This window comes from Hydra vulgaris, chromosome 14, assembly GCF_038396675.1.
Source record: "Hydra vulgaris chromosome 14, alternate assembly HydraT2T_AEP".
NCBI classification, from domain to species: Eukaryota; Metazoa; Cnidaria; class Hydrozoa; order Anthoathecata; family Hydridae; genus Hydra; species Hydra vulgaris.
In genome coordinates this window covers 39,288,742-39,294,741 of record NC_088933.1, presented here as the reverse complement: position 1 = coordinate 39,294,741, position 6,000 = coordinate 39,288,742, and the positions used below count along the sequence as shown (strand labels likewise).

The 6,000-nt window shown below is 26.7% G+C and overlaps 1 long non-coding RNA gene across 1 annotated transcript; it reads right to left on the bottom strand.

Annotated features, from left to right (window-relative positions):
• On the bottom strand, positions 1–2,754 carry LOC136090511 (uncharacterized). Its single transcript, XR_010643454.1, has 2 exons — positions 2,619–2,754; positions 1–203 (listed from the first exon to the last, which is right to left on the bottom strand). It is a non-coding gene; the product is annotated as an uncharacterized LOC136090511 (long non-coding RNA).
• Positions 2,755–6,000: the final 3,246 nt, after the last annotated feature.

Sequence of the window (6,000 nt, the reverse complement as noted above, 5' to 3'; positions counted from 1 at the left end):
TTCATGCTACACTAAAACTTTATTTGGAAAATAAAATCAATATAATAATATCCTTACACATCAATGAGAAAAATAATATCCTTACACAATATAAATAGCAAAATAAAACAACATGGTTTTTAAGTCCTTTTGAAAAAATTTAACTTGGTTGAAACTTGGGCATTTTCGGAAGAAATTCGATTTTTCTACATGGAATTACAAGCCTACATAGAATAGAAATATAGTATAATATAAATAGTATCATAAAATCACAACGAATAAATAAAATAATTATAAAAATGCTTTTGTGCCAGAAGAGTACTTAATAAATGCATTGATTAATGTATGTCAATAAATTGATTTACAAAATGAACTCTAACGAAGGATTTGAATTTTTAAATCAAATAAATGTTAAAAATGTTAAAACAGCCATATCTTTGATGGGTGGACATAAGAGTATAACTGCAAAAGTGTAACTTTTCAGGAGAGCAAAAAAACATTATTATGAACCCAATTATTTTGCTACAGAAGTCATATTTTGAGAAATGGGTTATTACTTTTATTCTGTTTGAACCGAATGGTGTAACTATACTGTTAAAACCATTGATGCCGGCATACACAAGACACATTTTCTCATATAAATCGTTAAATGGTCAAAAATGCAGTTATACTCTTATGTCCGCCAATCAAAGATATATCAACATGCCAGAATAGTCTATACTTTCACAATATTCTATAAAAAATTGATCAAATATCTCATTATAATTAAAAATTACATAGCCATATTTTTAAATACTACTTTTGGTGTAGTTGTAATAGTAGCTATAATCAACTGCAACTGCAACAAAATGTATGTAAATAAAGAACTGACTTTAATAACTGTACCTATTGACTATATCTTATATCAATAACCCTAGTTGAATAACTGATGACAGTAAGAAAAAAACAACTACAAAGTGAGCAAAACAAATCATCATGCCAATAACAAAATATAGAACAAACAATAGTTGACCTAAATTAGCCAATTGTATAACTTTAGACATCTATAAGACACTTACAAAAATAAATTAAGTAATGAATTTTTTAAATATTAACTAGAACATAAGGTACATAAACAAATCAACAATAAAAAACAAAAAAAAACATATTTATGTATATTGATTGAATTTAAATATTTAAATATGTCATAAAAACAAAAACAGTAGAAATAACAGGATATATTCACAACATTGATAGTACTAAAGACAAACTGTTTATGACAGTATAACACAGTAACAAAAGGAAACATCTCTAATTTACCATTCTCAATACATTTCAGGTAATGCTACCGCATGTCATTATCTTTTTATATAACTAAACTTAGGTTGATACTGCTACACAAAACCATTGCATTTCTTTCTAAGAAAAAATCACAATCATTTTCATGTGCAACTCTATGCACTAACAATGGCACATCACCTTTACTTAAACTATTAAAGAGTGAATCATAAAACTAAACACACTTCCAATGTAAAACAACATCAGGACACATTACTTAGAAACACCCAATATGATTTTCTAACATTAATCGTTTGCACTGTAACTTTCTGAAAGACCACATGAATTAAAACAACTAAAAATGCAAAAAATCCAGATATTTTAAACTTGGAAACCCAAACATTTTAGAAAACTGATATAAAAACAAACTTTGTGCTATATCAATCAAGGTATCATCAAGCCAGCAAGGTGAGTCTCTTAAAATATCTAAGGCCTTGTCTTTAGACTGTATTGACAAACTTTAAAGAAAACTTTAGAAAAATTTTGAACTTCGACAGCCCTTTTTTACAACGATACTATCATTAACAAATAGCTTTTTTCAAACCTTTACCGCTACCAGTTTAAACTCTGAACCTTTTCCTCATTGATTGGTTTAAGGAAAATAGCAGACTTTATCAAATAATCTAAAATTTTAGAGTTTTTTGAAGAGTACCAAAAATCTATAAAATAAAGTAGTTGCATAAATTGTTAATTTTTTAATATATTTACTTCAATTATCAGTAATTGTAATAACATATTTTTTTCAAGTTTTATTAAGGCAAGAGGTCCAATAAGGTCTAAGGGAAGTTTGTGTACCTATAGCCAGATTGTTTTAGTGCCCAAATTCAAGTCCCCAGACTTTTCTAAAGAAGGCAAAACTGATACGATCACATCTCTATACTAATTACTTTGTATTAGTATAAGTATATTGACTTATACTAATAAAATTCCATCAAGTAAAAGGGTTTAAAAATTAGTAACCCTAGGTAGAATAACCTTTTTTTAATCTGTACCTAGGGTCACTTTCTGAAAATTAGATTCAAATCCATAATAAATTTACAGTTAATTTGGTCTTAGATTGTTTTCAATAAGTATTTCTAGTAATACTTAATTGCAACTCTTAAATACATAACAAAATTGACTAATAGTTCTGAGCAAAATCGACAAATAAGTCAATGCATAAAATGGAAGTCCCAAAACAACTGTGAGTTTTGAGATGCTGAGACATAGTATAAAATTAACTTCAGAAACATAAAATAATATAAAATATACAATAATAATAGACTCTTAATCATAAATTATATATAAGTTTAACTTAAATAGTGGGTTATATATACACGTACCACAAAGTTGACACTTTTTTATTATAATAATTTATTATTCCATCAGAGACTGCTAAACATCTTCAACAGAGTAATTATAGACTCGCATTTTAATTATATAATTTTAAAAAATTTTAAAACATGAATATTTTTGTTTTTTGAGTTTATACCTAACGGAAACAAGGCTACTTATTTAACGATAGATTTAACCTAACTAACAGAAGCTTTGCGCTGTATCTGCGCAGGCGTTACGCTTGCGCAGAACTGACTGTCTACTTATTTAACGATCTACTTATTTAACGCGACACCGGTGTTACGTTAAATAAGTAACCCGTTAAAAAAGTAGACAAAATGTTATCTGCGCATGCGTTAACTTACGGATACTTATTTAACGCCTATAGGCGTTAAATAAGTATCCCGTTTAAAAAGTAGACGAAATGAGCAATCAAGACAATATTTTTAACGCCAAACCTAATTCTAAATTTTAAGTTAAGTTAAGATTTAAGTTAAAGTTTTATAAAATCCTTATTAAAAAGTATGACTTTAAAAATAATCTTATAAGAACTTAATATTTGCAAACATATTTAACGTAATAGTACGATTAGGAGCGCCGCACTGCTCTTGATTTGAACGATTTTATTTTGTATTATGTCTTATGTTTATAGATAGTGATATAAATGTTATAATGTTTAAATTTTGATATCTGGCGCCCACCCCACACGGTGCCTCCTGGATAAGTAATATTATCTCTTAATGTAATAGTATTTCTAAAAGAGTTACTTTAATTTAAAATTTTTTTAAAAAAGAAGCCTTATCTATAAATTTTCAGCTGATGAAAATTTTCATATAAGTGTAAAAAGTGTAAAATCTATTACACTTAATAAACATAGGAATCCATTTCTGATCTGGAAAACGAGTTAATGGTTTGAAATTTAACAAGTTCTAAGTTTTGATCTAAATATGATCTTAAACCTTCCATAACGTTACAATTATAAACCAGCATTATCCAAACTAAACCGTCCAAACACGCTTACGTGGGATAATGTGTAAGCGATTAAAACATGTAGAAGATTACAATTACTTGGAAACAAAATAATAAATGTAAAAAAAAAACGCATAGCATATTAAATTGTTAAAAATTTATTTTCCAAAATAAATTTACATTCAACTTTGTATTGTTATTAAACTTGTGTCCAGTTTAATATACCTCTTCTAGATAGTCGGTTGTTCGCATCCTCAAATGAAACACCAGGGATCAAGGTTTACCTATCAAATATACTTTTAACATAAGCGATGGAATCTTTTTCTTTAATTACTCCTAGCCATAAGAGCTTAAGTTGTCGTACCTAAAACTCAAAAAAAAAAAAGAAAAAAAGAAGAAAGTTTTCTTATTATAAGTAGAATTATTTACTATTATTATACAATTTATTATAATTATTTACTAGATAATTATAATAAATTGACAGATGAAACAAACAAAAAAGAGAAAAATGTTTGAATTTAAAAAAGTATTTGAAACCTGAAATGTAATTAGGCAATCTAAAATGAAATATAAGAAAAACAATATTAGAAAATTATTTTCAACTTTTTTATATTTATAATTTATATTTATTAATTATAACTTTTACTTAATAGTTAGAGTGATGATACAACTAGAATTTAAACTAAAGTAACAATTAAAAAAAAAAATTATCATAATAAATCTAATTTAAAAAACTCTAGATTAAACTCTAATATAAAACTGAGTAAACTCTAGTCTAGTTCCATCTTTACTACTTGTAGCTCTAGTTCTAACTCTAACTTATAACTACTACTTGTAACTCTACTTGTTGTATCTCCACTACTTATAACTCTAATCTTAAACTGAATCAATCAAAGACACTTAAAATTAGTTTTTGTTTAAAATAAGTTTTTGTTAAGAAAATATTTTTATGTATTTAACAAAAAGATTTCCAGTCATTATGCTTACAAAACAAAAATTAATAAATTAAATATCTAACTTTTATTAAGGTTCTCAAAAAATTACTTTTACAGAAAATTTCTAAAATTACTAATTCACTTATTAAAACAAAATAAATAACTAAAAACTGCTATTATCACATGATTAGGTCAGCATATTGTAAATATACACTTAAATATTTTTTTTATTTTATAATCTAAAGAGACACTACATCAATATTATTTTATTGTACAGTGACAGAAATCATCACATTGAAATGATAATGAGCATACTTTTTTATCATATGATAAAGAAATGTAAGGAAACATCTCCATTTTTTTTCTCTCAATACACATGCAGGAATTGAGACCTCATACAATTTTTATCCCAGATAATTAAACTTGGATCAAAACCATTGCATAAAGCAGTAGCATTTGCAATAGCATAAAGCCCACAATCATTTCCATTGTCTTGCTTTTGACATCTTATGACCTCCACATTCAAAGAAGAAATACATTCATTTATTAACAACGATCGTGCAACTTTGTGTATCAGTAATGGAACAGTGGCTTTATTAAATCCAGTAAACAATGAATCATAATACTGAACAGAATTAGAACCATTTTCAGATGTTAAATTACTTATTAGAACCCAATGCGAATTTCTAACATTAAGTATCTGAACAAATTTTCCAGAAATAGTATAACCACTAAAGTTTTTCGAAATAAAAATGCAATAACTTTGAAACCCACCTACTTCAGGAAACTGATGTGAAAGAAAGCTTTGTGCACTATCAATTAAAGTATCATCGAGCCAAAGAGATGGATGTTTTAAAATATCTAAGCACAGCTTGACTGAATGCGCTGATAATGTTGAATAAAAATTATTATCTACAGAAATTGCGGGACAAACTAATTTTTTGGATTTTGATATACTTGTGACAGTTAGAGTTGGATGCTTTCTCTTGCTGGATTTTTTTTTAATTATTTTTAAATCATCTTTTTCAATTAATTGTTTAGTCATTTTAAGACAATAATCATGCTCTTTTCAAATCAATTGGGTGGACAATGCTTGTTTTTCTGATAAATAAGGCTTGATGTTAGATAAAGCAACAGATTTTTTCCAAAATTTACCATTAACAGTTAAAATAGCACCAGTTTGTTTTATTTCTGAAATGATTCCAGGTCCCATCTAATCATGCTCTATCCGACTTCCTTTGCAACCAATTTTTCTGTAATTTCTTACTAAAACTTGGTCCCCTATTTTAAATGAAAATGATTTGCATCCTTTCAGTTGTTTTGAAGCATAATATTTCTTCATTTTAGTCTGGGTCTGCATAATATTGTTATTTACTTCTGTAACAACTTTATTATAAGAATCCATTTTTTCTTGAACTTGCTCATTGGATGCCTTATATTCAAAATTTTGATTTTCATTTCAATTTTTGACTTTTTAGATTTTTAG